The sequence below is a fragment of the Oratosquilla oratoria genome, chromosome 21 (genome assembly GCF_046742065.1).
Source record: "Oratosquilla oratoria isolate Oo_2021 chromosome 21, ASM4674206v1, whole genome shotgun sequence".
Taxonomy (NCBI): Eukaryota; Metazoa; Arthropoda; class Malacostraca; order Stomatopoda; family Squillidae; genus Oratosquilla; species Oratosquilla oratoria.
In genome coordinates, this window is record NC_134797.1 from 36283202 (window position 1) to 36297473 (window position 14272).

A 14272-nucleotide genomic window follows, 5' to 3' on the forward strand; every position below is an offset into this window, starting at 1 on the left:
ATACATACACATATATACCAAAGGCGCTTTCCCCCTTACAAGAGAGGTAGCCAAAAATCAAAGGTATAAACACCACCCCCACCCATTCCATCCCCACATACTCCACTCCCATCCACCCGCTTCCTCCCTCTTATCTTTGGCTCCTCATGGATGACGGGTCGTCCTTGCATCTCGCCCACTGTCCTGGGTCAGAAACACTGTTGCAAGACACAGCACATCCACTGCAAGGCCGCTTCATTAAAGCGAGGACCCCCCCTCTCCATCCTCTTTGGGTTGCGTCAATTTATTTTTCAAACATACTCCCTCACCCCATCCCCCACCCACTCCCCCTCATGCATCAGAGCATCATCCATACACAACCCTTCTCCATTCACCCCTATCTTCTGTCTTCTCCCGTCCTTCCTCAACAGACATTCCCCTCATTCCCAATGCCCCTTTTACCCCATCTATCCATCTCATCCTTGGTCGCCCCCTCATGTTCAGTCCTTTCACACATCTTTTACAAATATATCAAATTCTCCAGTTATGAGCAACGATAAAAAATTAACAAATGTTCAGTGCTGATTACAGAACGAAAACAAAATAAAATAAAATAAAACAAAAAATAAAATAAAACAAACAATATGGCTACGCTGTATCGTGAAATTTACCACACATTAACATTTACTCTTCCTTTCCTTATCAGAAAAATTTAAAGATAACACAAAATCAGTCATTTTTATTCTGCCCTCCACCCACCACTTCCAATTAGGTAACGTAACCCAGTTTTGGGTTACTCGTCGATTACCAATATATGCTTTACAAAACAGTTGCGTGGTTAAGCGAGAGCGTAACGTCCGGGCCAAAGGAGGAAAAGATGTTTGGAAAAAGGCCGGTGGAGGGGGTGGGGGTAGGGGGTGGGGGTAGGGGTAGATTTATTTTATTTAATCTTACTTTTTCTTTTTTCTTTTCTAATTTGGGAGTGAAATGTCACTCCCACGTGAAGATGGTGGGTGTTTTGGCGGGAAAGGTGGTGGTCAGATGGTGAAGGTGAAGGTGGTGGTGGAAGAAGAAGGAGGAGGAGGTCGAAGAGGAGGTCGAGGAGGTCTAGGAGGACGAGGAGGACAAGAAAGAGGCCAAGGAGGCCCATGAGGAAGAAAAGGAGCAAGAGAAAAAAGAAGAGAGGGAGGAAGAGAGGGACGAAGAGAAGAAGGACGAAAAGGCCGAGAAGCAGGGCGAGAAGGCGAAAGAGGAGGACGAAAAGGAGAACAAGGAGGTCGAGAGCGAGGAGGAGGAGACAGAAGAAGAAGAACCAATTAAAAGAGGTGCCACCGCTTTGGAGCTCAAGTTTGATAACGTGGGTGAAAGAGTCTTGGGAGGAAAGGAGGGCAGGAGGTGGGGGAGGAGGTGAGGTGAAGGACGAGGTAAAGGGAGATGGAGAGGAGGTGAGGGAGGTGGGGCGAAAATGAGGGAGGTGATGAGGGAGAATGTGGGGGAGGAGGTGAGGAAGGAGGAGGAGTGAAGGTAGGGGGGTGAAGGGGGGTGGGGAGGAGGTGAGGGAGGAGAAGGGGAAGGAATGTAGATGGGAGAGAAAGGAGGAAGAAGGTGAGGGAGGCGAGGACGGAATTGAGGATGGAATTGGGGGAGGGGGAGCATGACAAGCCTGATGCAAATAGTACCGAGAGAGGGTAAAAATAAAATAAATTTGCAAGTTCTTCTCAATATAATACCATTACTTGTGGCCAAATATACAATATAGCCCTAACCTAACCAGCCAAACCTAACAACATAACCATCCTGACCTGACCTAACCTAACACGATCTGACATTAACCAAGCCTAACCAAATAAGATTCAACCAATAACTATTAAAATAATTTGTCAAAATAAAATCAATGCGTATTTTTTAATGTCCACGGGAATCAGACTGGCATTTGAAGTCAGAAGCAACACAGACTACACACGGAAGTTCTACGACTGAGAGAGAGAGAGAGAGAGAGAGAGAGAGAGAGAGAGAGAGAGAGAGAGAGAGAGAGAGAGAGAGAGAGAGAGAGAGAGAGAGAGAGAGAGAGAGAGAGAGAGAGAGGGTATACTGAAAGAAACGACAAAAAAAACAAACCCACATTTAACCAAATAAAATAAAATAATACCACTGATCAGCTTCTCGCATAAATGACCCAACGAACACTCCTCAAACGCAAACAAACCATCCAACAACCATGATACCGCTCCCATCGTCTGAACTCTCAAAAGAGACGAAGATCTCGTGTCTTTCTTTCTCCCAGTGTTCATTCCATGGTGAGACGGACTCTGTCAGTGGAACTTCGAGTTACTCTGGACCGTTGGGGGTGACAGGGTCCGGGGAAGGCAGGGAGGGAGGGCGTGAGTTTTATGTGGACCAGATGAGTGAAGGAGCCGAGAGCGATGGGTCCCCCGGGGGTCAGTGGCGACCCGAGGAGGAGGAGGAGGAGGGCCCGGATGGTGATGGTGATGGCATTAGTGATGGTTATGGCATTAGTGATGGTGATGGCATTAGTGATGGTGATGGCATTAGTGATGGTGATGGCATTAGTGATGGTGATGGTGGGTGGTGGTAATGAATGACGACAGATGATTCATGATGACTGGTGATGATGATTTATGATGATGATTGAAGATGAATGATGATGATTGACGATGATAATTGATATTAGATGATGGTGGTTCATAACTGATGATGATTGATGATGATGGTTGATGATTGACGATGATAATTGATATTAGATGATGGTGGTAGATAACTGATGATGATTGATGATGATGGTTGATGTTGGTTGATGATGATGACGACGACGATTTTGATAGTGGTGGTGACGATCGTAGTGGTGATAATGATAATGCTGACAGTAGTGATGATGATGATGAGGCTTCTCCAGACCAGTGCCAGCAATCCAGCCCACTGGCTTCGGAGAGAACAGTCGCACGTTGGCAAACTCTCTTCCTGATTCAGCCTTTCCTCGCTCCAACTTCCTCGCCTGTTTCATTCACCTGTGCCAGGCAACCTCATAAGGGGAACAAAAGAAATCCCGATGGGTAAGGATTAACACCGATGACCGCCACGGTAGCAGTGTCCCCCCAGCCTGATAACGACTAGACCACCACGGCCTCCTCACGACGAGAAGAGAGGAGGAAAAAAAAAAAAAAAAAAATATTATATATATATATATATATATATATATATATATATATATAATATATATATATATATATATATATATATATATATATATATATACTGTATATATAACAACAACAAGTGAGGACAGCAAAGAAAAGGATCACCGTCAGGATGTGGAGGAGGAGGAACGAAAGACAACAGAAAGAGGACAAATGAGGAGAGAAATAATAGAACGAGACGAAAGAAAAGAAACGAATGGACAGAAGATTGGATGGGCGAAACAGTGGACAGAAGAAAAGGTAAACGAGGCGATAAATAAATCAATCAGTCAATCAATGAAATGGCCCAGAAAGACGACGAAAAGGCGAAGACGGAAGAAGAACCAGTACGAAAGAGGGGAAGCATCGAAAAGTTCGATAAAAACTGGTGGGAGGGGGGGCAAAAGATGGGGAGACTGGAATGGGGAATAGATGGGTGTAGCCTCCCAAGCTTCCAAATCCTCCCCATCATAGTTCAACTCTTCTATCGCACCATAAATAATCTACAAGTTCTATTAATGTTGCTACCCGCCATCTGGCAGCACCGATTGTTAAATGTCAACATTCTGTGACGCAATCAGCTGATTCTTATGTAAGGATTGCATAATCAGGCGAGTTGTCCTTCCTGGCCTAACCTGACCTAACCGGCTTCTATAGAATTTAATATTTTCACGTACCTAGCTCCTTTCCACGTCCCATCCACGTATACAACGGTGAGAAAGGTAAGACGAAGGAAAATGAGAGATGAGATAAGAGGAATAGGGAAGGAGGGGAAAGGGAGGGGAATAGTGCGAGGGGAAATGTGAGGAATGAAATGGAAGATGGAAAAAGGGACTAAGGAGGGGATCAGGGGCAAAGGGGAGGTCAGGGGCAGAGGGAGTCAGGAACAGCGTGTCAGGGACAGTGTGTGTCAGGGGCAGAGGGAGCAAAGGAAGTCAGGTGCAGAGGGATTCAGAGACAAAAGGGGTTAGGGACAGAGGGAGTCATGGACAATGAGGTAGTTTTGGGACAAGGGGGGTGTCAAGGGCAAGGAGGTGTCAGGGACAAGGGGGTGTCAGGGACAAGGGGGTGTCAGGGACAAAGGGGGGTGTCAGGGGCAAAGGGGGGTATGAACGTAAGAATGAAATAAAGGCGTGGGGATTACGAACAACACTGTAGACGGGGAGAGGGAAGGTGGGGAAGAGTGAATCGGGGGGGGGGGAGTGAGGAAGGGGGAGGGGGGGGGAGTGAGGAAGGGGGAGGGGAAGAGTATAGATCAAGTATAAGGTTAGTGAGGGAGGGCGGGAGTGGAGGTGGAGAAGGAGGGCGAGAGTGGGGAGGGGGCCGAAGAAGTGAAAGTAGAGTGAGGTGCGCCGTCACATGCTCCAGGGGGAGAGGGAGAAGAGTCACATGATATGGACGGGGCGGGGAGGGGGAAGAAGAGGAAGAGGTGAGAGGGGGAGGAGGGAATGGGGAAGGGGAGGTGAGGGACAGGGGAAGGGGGAGGGGAGGGAGAGTGGAATTTGAGAAGAGAGGGGAATGGGAAGTGGAGGAGGGGGAATGGGAGATGGGGAAGGAGAGGAGATGAGAGGGGGAGGAGGGGGAGAGGGAGAGAAGGGGGAGTGGGAGTGAGAGAGGGAGAGGAGGGGGAGTGGGAGTGAGAGGGAGAGGAGGGGGAGTGGAAGAGGCGTGGGAGTGGGAGAGGAGGGGGTGGGAGAAGAGGGGGAGTGGGAGAGGAGGGGGAATGGGGGAGAAAGGGGAGCGAAGGAGAGGGAAGGGGGAGATGAGAGAGGGAAGGGGGAGATGAGATAGGGAAGGGGAGCGAAAGAGAGAGGGAAGGGGGAGATGAGAGAGGGAGTGGAGAGGAGGGGAGGGGGAAGGGAACGAAAGGGGGAGGAGTGGGAGATGGGAACGAGAGGGAGAGGAAAAGCGGAAGGAGAGAGAACGGGGCAAGAGGGAGTGGGGGAAAATAGAGAGAGGGACAAGAGAGAGGTAGAGCACGAAAGGGAGAGAGGGGAGAAAGGGGGTGGGCGAAGACAGGGAGAGGAGAGGGATAGGAGGAGAAGAGGGAGTAGATGGATAGATGGAGAGAGAGGGTGGAGACGGATAGAAGTAGGAGAAAGGGGAATGGGGTGGATACAAGAAGGGCAGAGAGAGGAAAGGGACAGAAGGAGGAGAGGAGCAGAGGGAGGAGAGGATTAGGGGGAGGAGAAGGATAGCGGAGAGGGACCAGCTGAGGGACCAGCCGAGGGACCAGCCGAGGGAACATTAGAGGGCCCAGGAGAGAGACCAGGGGGATCAGGCGAGGGACCACGAAAAGGACCCAAAGTGGGACCAGGAGATGGGGGAATGACAACACAGACTCATCCTACACATGCAAGTAACGGGGGTAACGCGGTGCAGAGCAGAGGCAGGTGAGCTAATGGGGGAGTGGGAGTTCTGGAACCAAAGGGGAGATGAAAAAATGGGGGCGTTCACAACCCACTTCGAACGAGGGGAAATCGCGAACCAGGAAGGGGAAAAAAGAACCCTCCAACACGAGGGGAAAATGGGGAGGGTGTCGGAGGTCACAAACGGGGTACCACAGGTCAACAAGGGCTGTAGTTACACCCCCTATGGACCTCAGTCACGCAGCCTTCTTTTACAGTTGAAGATTAGTCCCCACACAAAGAAGAAGACCTATGTTCCACTATCCACCCCTTTCGCTACATTCTTTGAATTTCTCTTTTACCACTTCTATGACTTCATTTCTTCGGCGCAACCTCGTCCCGGAGGAAAGAAGCGCTGGTTATTGGCATCGGCGTACGAAAATACGGGTCAAGTGCGGGTCGAGTTCGGGTCAAGTACGGGTCGAGTTCGGGTCAAGTACGGGTCGAGTTTGGGTCAAGTACGGGTCGAGTTCGGGTCAAGTACGGGTCGAGTTTGGGTCAAGTACGGGTCGAGTTCGGGTCAAGTACGGGTCGAGTTCGGGTCAACACCGGTTAAGAAGAGGGTGCCTTGGGTCAAAACGAACGTGTCACAGACCAAGTAGAGTGTCACAAATCGCGAGTCACGACAAGCGTACCCCCGTGTCGGAGAGGATGTTCCATGTGATAAGGATGGTGCCCTTCGACTGTGCCAGGGGTCAACATGATCACTTACTGGGTCAAAAGCGGAGGTGCCATAGATCAAGAAGCTAGTGCCACTGTAGCGCCAGAGACCAAGAATGGGAGGTCAAAAGTCAAATTAGGAATGACATGGATTCAGGAGGAATGCCATGAAGTGCCAAGGATCAGGAGAGCAGTGCCACGAGTCACAAGAGAGGAATACCACGTCAAGGATATCGTGAGGTGCCACGGCTGGGAAGGATGTCATGATTGTAGTTGGGATACTGGCCTGTCGAAGAAGGTCAATGGTCAGCCCAAAGGGTGAGGGAGGTGTCAGTGTTGGGAGTGCCATAGATAGGGATGTCAGGGATATGGGTGCCAAGACTGGGGTGTGAGGTGCCAGGGATGAGGGGTGCCAAGAATCACGAATGAAAAAGAAAGACGACTGACACGAACCTGAGAGGACGCACGAGACACAAACCACATAACCATACACAAGGCACATGGAAGAATCGCAAAACACAAAAAGGACAAGCCAAGGACGAAGTGCGTGTCTCACGAACTAGGGAAGACCTGCAGGAGTCAAGGGTGACGAGGGTTGAGAACGAGGAGGTGAGGATGAGGTGAGCTGAGGAGGAGCTGAGTCAGACCTGACAAGGAGGTACGTCCAAGGTCACAAGAGAGGAGGAGGAGGGGGAGTATCTCAGGTCACACAACAAGACGCAAGGTCGAGTGCCAGGCCACACCACGTGCTCAGGACCTTCAGATGGTGTAACCAAGGCATCTGAGGGAACGGAGCGAGTCACGAGGAGTGTGGTTAATAGACCCATAGAAATCGAGATTTGTCCAAGTGTATAAATCAAGTTAAAATGAAAAAACAAATCAATAAACAAGTAAATAAAGTAAATAGATTAATCAAATAGATAAATAAAAATAAATAAATAGTTCATGATCACATACTTGAAATTTAAAACAAGGTCGGAGATAATGTCAAGGTGAGACATCCAGACAAGACACGCCAGAGCAGGTCGCTCGTGTCCTGGATTTTATTTTATCATTTTATTTATCTATTTATTTATCCGTTTATTTTCGTGTTTTTTTTGGGTGGGGGTGGGGTTGGAGAACCACTATGACTGAAAGACTGGAGCGTCACGAACGCCTTCAGAAGTAACACAAATCTTAGTCCAGAATGTCGTAACCCTGGGATGGAAAAGGTGGTCGGAGGAGGGCAACGGGAAGTTGGGGAGGGCGACGGGAAGTGGGGAAGGGGGACGGGAAGCAGGGAAGCGGGATGGGGTGGGGAATGGAGACGGGGTGTGTAGAGGTGGGACGGTGGATGGGGAATGGGGACGGTGGATGGGGAAGGGGCGGGGGTGGTGAAGGGAGACGGGGGACGGGGGACGGGGGTGGGGAAGGGGGACGGGGAAGGAGGGACGAGGGGCATGGGGAAAGAGAGACGGGGAAGAAGGGACGGGGAAGGGGAGACAGGGAAGAGGGAGGCTGGGAAACATTTTCTTGTGGAAGAAGGGAACCAGAAGCCTGCAGAGTGAGGAGGTGGGGAGTCGCTTTACAGAGGAGGGGGAGGGTTATGGAAGAACCGTGTTCCTGTAGGGAGGTCTAAGGGGAGGAACCCTGGGGGGAAGGGAGAGGCCCGAGAGGCCCCCTCCCCCCCTAGGGGAAGAGTCGGCCGCGGTCCCAAGGGATAAGGAACGCAGAGGTTCCCAGGGGAAGGGGAGGAGGAGGAGGAGGAGGGGGAGGAGGAGGAGGGGAGGAGGAGGGGAGGAGGAGGAGGAGGAGGGGAGTAGGAGGAGGATGGGAGGAGGAGGAGGAGGGGAGGAGGAGGAGGAGGAGGGGAGGAGGAGGGGGAGGAGGAGGGGGAGGAGGAGGGAGAGGGTTATGGAAGAACCGTGTTCCTGAAGGGAGGTCTAAGGGGAGGAACCCTGGGGGGAAGGGAGAGGCCCGAGAGGCCCCCTCCCCCCCTAGGGGAAGAGTCGGCCGCGGTCCCAAGGGATAAGGAACGCAGAGGTTCCCAGGGGAAGGGGAGGGGGAGGAGGAGGAAGAGGAGGAGGAGGGGGAGGGGGAGGAGGAGGGGGAGGAGGAGGAGGAAGGTGGTGGCGACGGAGAAGGAACAGGATGAGGAAGAGGAGGAGGAGGAAGGTGGTGGTGAAAGAGGAGGAACAGGGTGAGGATGAGGAAGAGGAAGAGGAGCAGAAGGACGAGGTTGTAGGAGGAGGAGTAGGGGGGTGGAGGAAAAGGAGGAGGAGTAGGAGGAGGAGGCGAGGACCTGGGAGTGAATCACAGTTCTGAAGAATAGAGGGCAGTCATTAGCATAGCCAAGATTTCGATTGAGGTGGGTGGGGTGCAATTTAAGGGGATTATTTGCCAAATGCTTAAGATCTGTAATCCAGGGGAGAAGAGTCGGGGGGAGGGGGGCGGTGAATGGGTTTCGGATGGGGGTAAGGCCTTCTGGCGTGCATATGCATGTGTATGTACGCATGTATAAACGTAAGTATGCACGTATGGCATTTAGGGTTCGTATGTATGCATTTATGTATGAATGTTCGTTTACTCTTCTTGGGGAATTGTGAAAAGGGGAGAGGTAACTTTTCCCCTTTGCCACCCCCTCTCCCTCCACCTGACCACACAGAGTCGTAGAAGAGTGTAAGAATGAGGGTGACCGCGTATTTTGTGTGATTCACCATGGTCTTGGATCACGTGTTGGACTCGTGATCAACATTTATCTGTGGTGTACACATGTACCCCACAAGTATGCCTGTAGGTGCAAATCGATGCATGTAAAGTTGGATGGTAATCTGACCTGTATTCGACGTTCGAAGGCTATGATGGGTCACCCCAATTAGGTCGCGTCCGGCCAAGGCGTCAGATCGGGCCTGGGTATATATACCGCCTGTCCCGAGTGGGCAGGCCTTCTCCTCCCTACCCCTGCACATTGCAGCTACAATTAGCAGGATACGAGTAAATCAGTGGCGCACCCAATACACTGCTTCACGCTGCACCTGTGGCGCGGAAATCTCCTTCCAACACTGCCTCCTCACTTACCCCGTGATGGAAGCCCACTTCCGGCCACTACGCACAACCATCGGCGACCACACCACGGTTTTCGACCGCCTCAGGGCAAACGACTCCCCCAATGCTGACCTTGTCCTAGCGGCCAATCTCGCTTACTCCTCCCCAGTTGGAAGACTGATATAAGCACCCACCCACACACGCATCTGCTTAAATACAACTCATGTATACACCCCCACACGCGAGTGTTAAATGCTACTAGCACTCCCCGCCAACAACACATATTTCTATCAAGAACTCGAAACCTAAAAGCCAGTCCCTAAACCGGCTAGCTCCGCTGGGACTAAATGCAAAAACAGTAACAGCGGGAAGGCCATTCAGTCAGTCGCAGTACATATTCCATTCAGTCTGTCCTCTGTTCTGTAGCTCGTCGCTAGGCCTTCGCCGTCGGTCCCCCCCCCCCGCGGGGGAACCGCGCCATGTCAGTCCTTAGGCCGACGTACAAGTATCCACCTGAATAAAGTGCATAAGCCACACCGAGTGTCAACCTCTCCCTACGTCACCTAGTCCAGTAACCTACATCTGTATGTCACAATCTCCCTTCCGGAAGAGCTCAGAGCTTATATATAACCAATCTATGGGTAATGCTATGACCTTACACGCACACACACACACCTAACTCTCACCCCACGAGTTGGAGTAACGACTCGCATCGCAGCGATACTGAAATTATTTCAGCCCTGGGCGGGATTCGAACCCGGACCGCCGTAGTGGCAGCAGAGAACTCTACCATTGCGCCACCGAGAGAGAGAGAGAGAGAGTGGAGACTCCAGAACCAAAGTGGAGGCGTGATGAGTCACGTGAGGGGGCTCCAGTGAGTCACAGCCTGGATGGACAAAGTGAACCGTGAGTCATTCATCAGGGGGTAGTACAGATACGGGTGGCAGGAGGAGGGAGGGGGAAGATTGCAGGAAATCGTGGACGCAAGCGTAAGCGACGCAGCAAGAAAGAGCGGCCAATGTACTCCTTACTGTTATTTAAAAAATTATTTGTTTATTCATTTATTTACTAGTGTATTTATTTATTAATACGTTTACTTATTGGTTTATTTACATATATATTTATTTATTCATAGATTGGTTTGCATAATAATTTAAATATCTATTTACTAGTTTTATCTTTTTTTTTCATTTGTTTAATTTTTTCATATTTTGGTGTCCCCAAGTAGCTAGACGGCTACAAGGAGCACAGGAATACGTGTTATGGTTACATGGAAACCAAGGTTACAAAGGCGCCAAAGATACAAGCGCCAAGGCTATAAGGCGATGATAATACGAACATGTTAGCGATATGGAAACCAAGGTTACGAACATGTTGACCATATGGAAATCAAGGTTACAAAGGCGATGGAACTTGGGAGCCAAGGATACAAAGGTTCTCATTATACGAGAACCAAGGCTCCAAAATAGATAATGATATGGGAACTAATACTACAAAGTCACTAATGATATGGAAGCCAAGGTTACCAAAGACAAGACCGGTGTCATGGGACCTGGGAAAACTCGTGGCCCTACAAAGGAGACGGGAGTAGCACGCTGGACCAACTCCCAAACCCAAGGGGACATTGGGAGTCGCGGGGTGGGAGTCCAAAGAAAGAGGGTTGTGGAGTGACGGGCAAAAAAAGAGAGAAAATTAGGGGTTGTGAGGCGGGTGCGCTCCATGGGCGAGTGGGAGGGGGAGGAGGGGAAGGGGAAAGGGAAGGGGGAGGGAGTGGAAAAGGGAAAGGGGGAGAAAGGGAGGAGGAGGAGTGGGGAAAAGGAGGAAGGCGGGGGAGAGAGGAAAAGGGGGAAGAAGGAAAGGGTGAAAGGACAGGAAGGAAGAGGCGAGAGGGGAAGGGGGAGAGGGGGAAAAGGAAAGAGAAAAGGGGAAGGAGAGGGGGAAAAGTGTGGGGGTAGGGGAAGAGGGGAGAAGATAATGGGAAGTGGAGGGGGGGAGACTCCGACCAAACTGAGGAGAGAGGGTTGGGTGAGATCGACTAGACCAGTGTTTCTCAAACGGTGCGGCCCAAGAGAACGAAAGATTTAATGAATAAAATATGCTTATATTAAAAAATTGCATGGTTTTCATATATTTTATACACCAAAAATGTGGTTTAATAATCAGCGTCAACTCTTCGCCCTTTGACATTTCGAACTGAAAGATAATTTCCTTAACCTTTAAGAAGCAATGGCATGGATAATCCTTCCCCTTTTTCTTTCCTAAGGGATTTAAATGAGTCATTTCTGACCCCTCCTCCTCCTCCCTCTTTCTCACCTGATTATTGAATGACAATCCGGATCTTTTAATAATTTCCGTCAATTTTCTTATATTTTCGTTTCAAATTATTTGTGGGAGTTTGTAATGAACTAGCTCCTTTTTTGGGGTAGAATCAATGATACGCCCCAAAGTTTTGGTTAATTCATAGGTGCACCCTCATGTAAAAAGTTTGAGAAACACTGGACCAGACTGAGGAGTGTCCGTGGTTGGATCGAACTTGGGAATTAAGAAGGTAATCGTCACATAAATAAAACAAAAATAGAAACGAAGGGAACTCAGAATAACAACTGAAAACGATGTTCCATCACACCCAAATGCAACACTTTTCACTGTGGTAATTGTGGTGGTAGTGGTGGTGGTAGTGATGATGATGATGATGATGATTGATGATGATATGATGATGACGACGACGAAAGTAACTGTTACCGCCAGGTTTCACAGACTTGGGAAACCAGCAGCAACCACCCCCGCCCCGCCCCGGATCTCAAAAATGGTGTAAGAAGATGGAAGGAGGGAGGGAGGGAGGGAGGGAGGGAGGGAGGGAGGGAGGGCGGTCAAAGGAGTGACGGGGTGGGAGGAGGGGGGTGAGACGGAGGTGGGAGGAGGTGGGAAGAGGTGGGAGGGTGAGGAGGAGGTGGGAGGAGAGAGGAAGGGTGAGGAGGAGGTGGGAGGAGAGAGGGAGGGTGAGGGTGAGGAGGAGGTGGGAGGAGAGAGGGAGGGTGAGGAGGAGGTGGGAGGAGAGAGGGAGGGTGAGGAGGAGGTGGGAGGAGAGAGGGAGGGTGAGGAGGAGGTGGGAGGAGAGAGGGAGGGTGAGGAGGAGGTGGGAGGAGAGAGGGAGGGTGAGGAGGAGGTGGGAGGAGAGAGGGTGAGGAGGAGGTGGGAGGAGAGAGGGAGGGTGAGGAGGAGTTGGGAGGAGAGAAGGGAGAAAGAGAGTGAAGGAGAGAGGGATGGGGAGGTTGAGAGAGAGGTGGGGAGGAGAGAGGGAGGGAGAAAGAGAGGGAAGGAGAAGGGGGATGCGGAGGGAAGAGGGAGAGCAGGGAAGGAGGGAGGTAGGACGGAGGATGGAGTGAGTGAGGGCTGGAGAGAGGTGGGTCGGAGGGAGAGAGGTGGGTCGGAGGGAGAGAGGTGGGTCGGAGGGAGAGAGGTGGGTCGGAGGGAGAGAGGTGGGTCGGAGGGAGGGAGGGAGGGAGGTAGGGAGGTAAGGAGAAGAGGGGAGTTGAAGGGAGAAGGGAGGGATAAATGAGAGGAGGGTGATGGAGGGAGTAGGCTGAAAGGAGAGGGGAGGAAGGAGAGAGGGAGAGAGGAAGGAGGGAGGAAGGAGGAGAGAGGGAGAGAGGAAGGAGAGAGGGAGGGAGAGAGGAAGAGAGGAGGGAGAAAAGAGAGAGTGGAGGGAAGAGGGAGAGAGTGAGGGAAGAGAGAGAAAAGAGAGAGAGTGGAGGGAAGAGGGATAGAGTGGAGGGAAGAGGGAGAGAGGGAGGGAAAAGGGAGAGAGGGAAAAAGGAGAGAGGGAGGGAAGAGGGAGGGAAGAGGGAGAGAGGGGAGAGAGGGGAGGGAGGGAAGAGAGAAGAGGGAGAGAGGGGAGGGAGGGAGGGAAGATAGAAGAGGGAGAGAGGGAAGGGAGGGAAGAGGAATGGAGTGACGGAGGAGTGAGGGAGGGAAGGAGGGAGGGTGAGAGGCAGGAGGGAGGGAAAGTGGAAGGGAGGGAGGGACGGAGCAAGGAGGGAGAAGGACAAAAGTGTCGTCGTGGCCAGTTGTCCCCTTTCCTTTTGTGAAAATGCTGACTCAGGAGGAGCTGCACCTCCACGATGGACGTGAGGGACTTGTCTCTCAGGTTCTGTAGGGAGAAGAGGTTCTTCTCTCGTGTCCATCAGGCAAGACCACCACTAGCAGATGCTTATCATTGGTCCCTATATCTTCTTGTATGTATGCAGGAAAAAATGAAAGAAAGAAAGAAAAGAGAGAGAGAAAGAAAAAATGTAGAGAGCCTCCTCACCTGGTGCACCAAGAAGATGAATGAAATAGTCTGAAGAAGTAATAATAAAGCTACTTCATGGTATGGAAGGGCTTGCAACAAACTAATCCTTACCTTACTGATAGAATACCAGATAGAAATGAAAAGCCACAATATCTGGATAAACAGGTTATAACAATGTGGTAATATGCTTTCCATAAATACCACAATACTAATAACCCCATTTTTTTTTATTACAAACTCGGACAAGACCTACATTGGAACATGCTGCATCACTCTGTAATCTAAATATATCTATTGTAAAGACCAAAATATAAATGGAATGAGAACAATAAGACCTATCAATGGAAACAAGTTTACATGCTTTTTTGTGCTATCCTCGGCAATTGTAATTGTTATTTCGAACTATGTGTTCTTTTCATTATCTGCACTTCATGTATATTGATTCAATGCCAAATAAAATCATTATTATTATTATAAGTTCCCTGGCTGAGTATACAATAATAGGAGTAAAGATGGGCATCCTACATTGGTGCTCCTGCAGGACAAACACCAGAGATGAGCTCACTGCCTCTTGTCTTTACAACCCATCAATACCCTTACACAAACATCCAAGGGAAATGAAGAAACGAAGAAACTTGCTTAAAGCAATACCTCACACAGACTCCATCCAAAGTTATAAATATTAGGTTCTATATACATGATTAAACACATGCTAC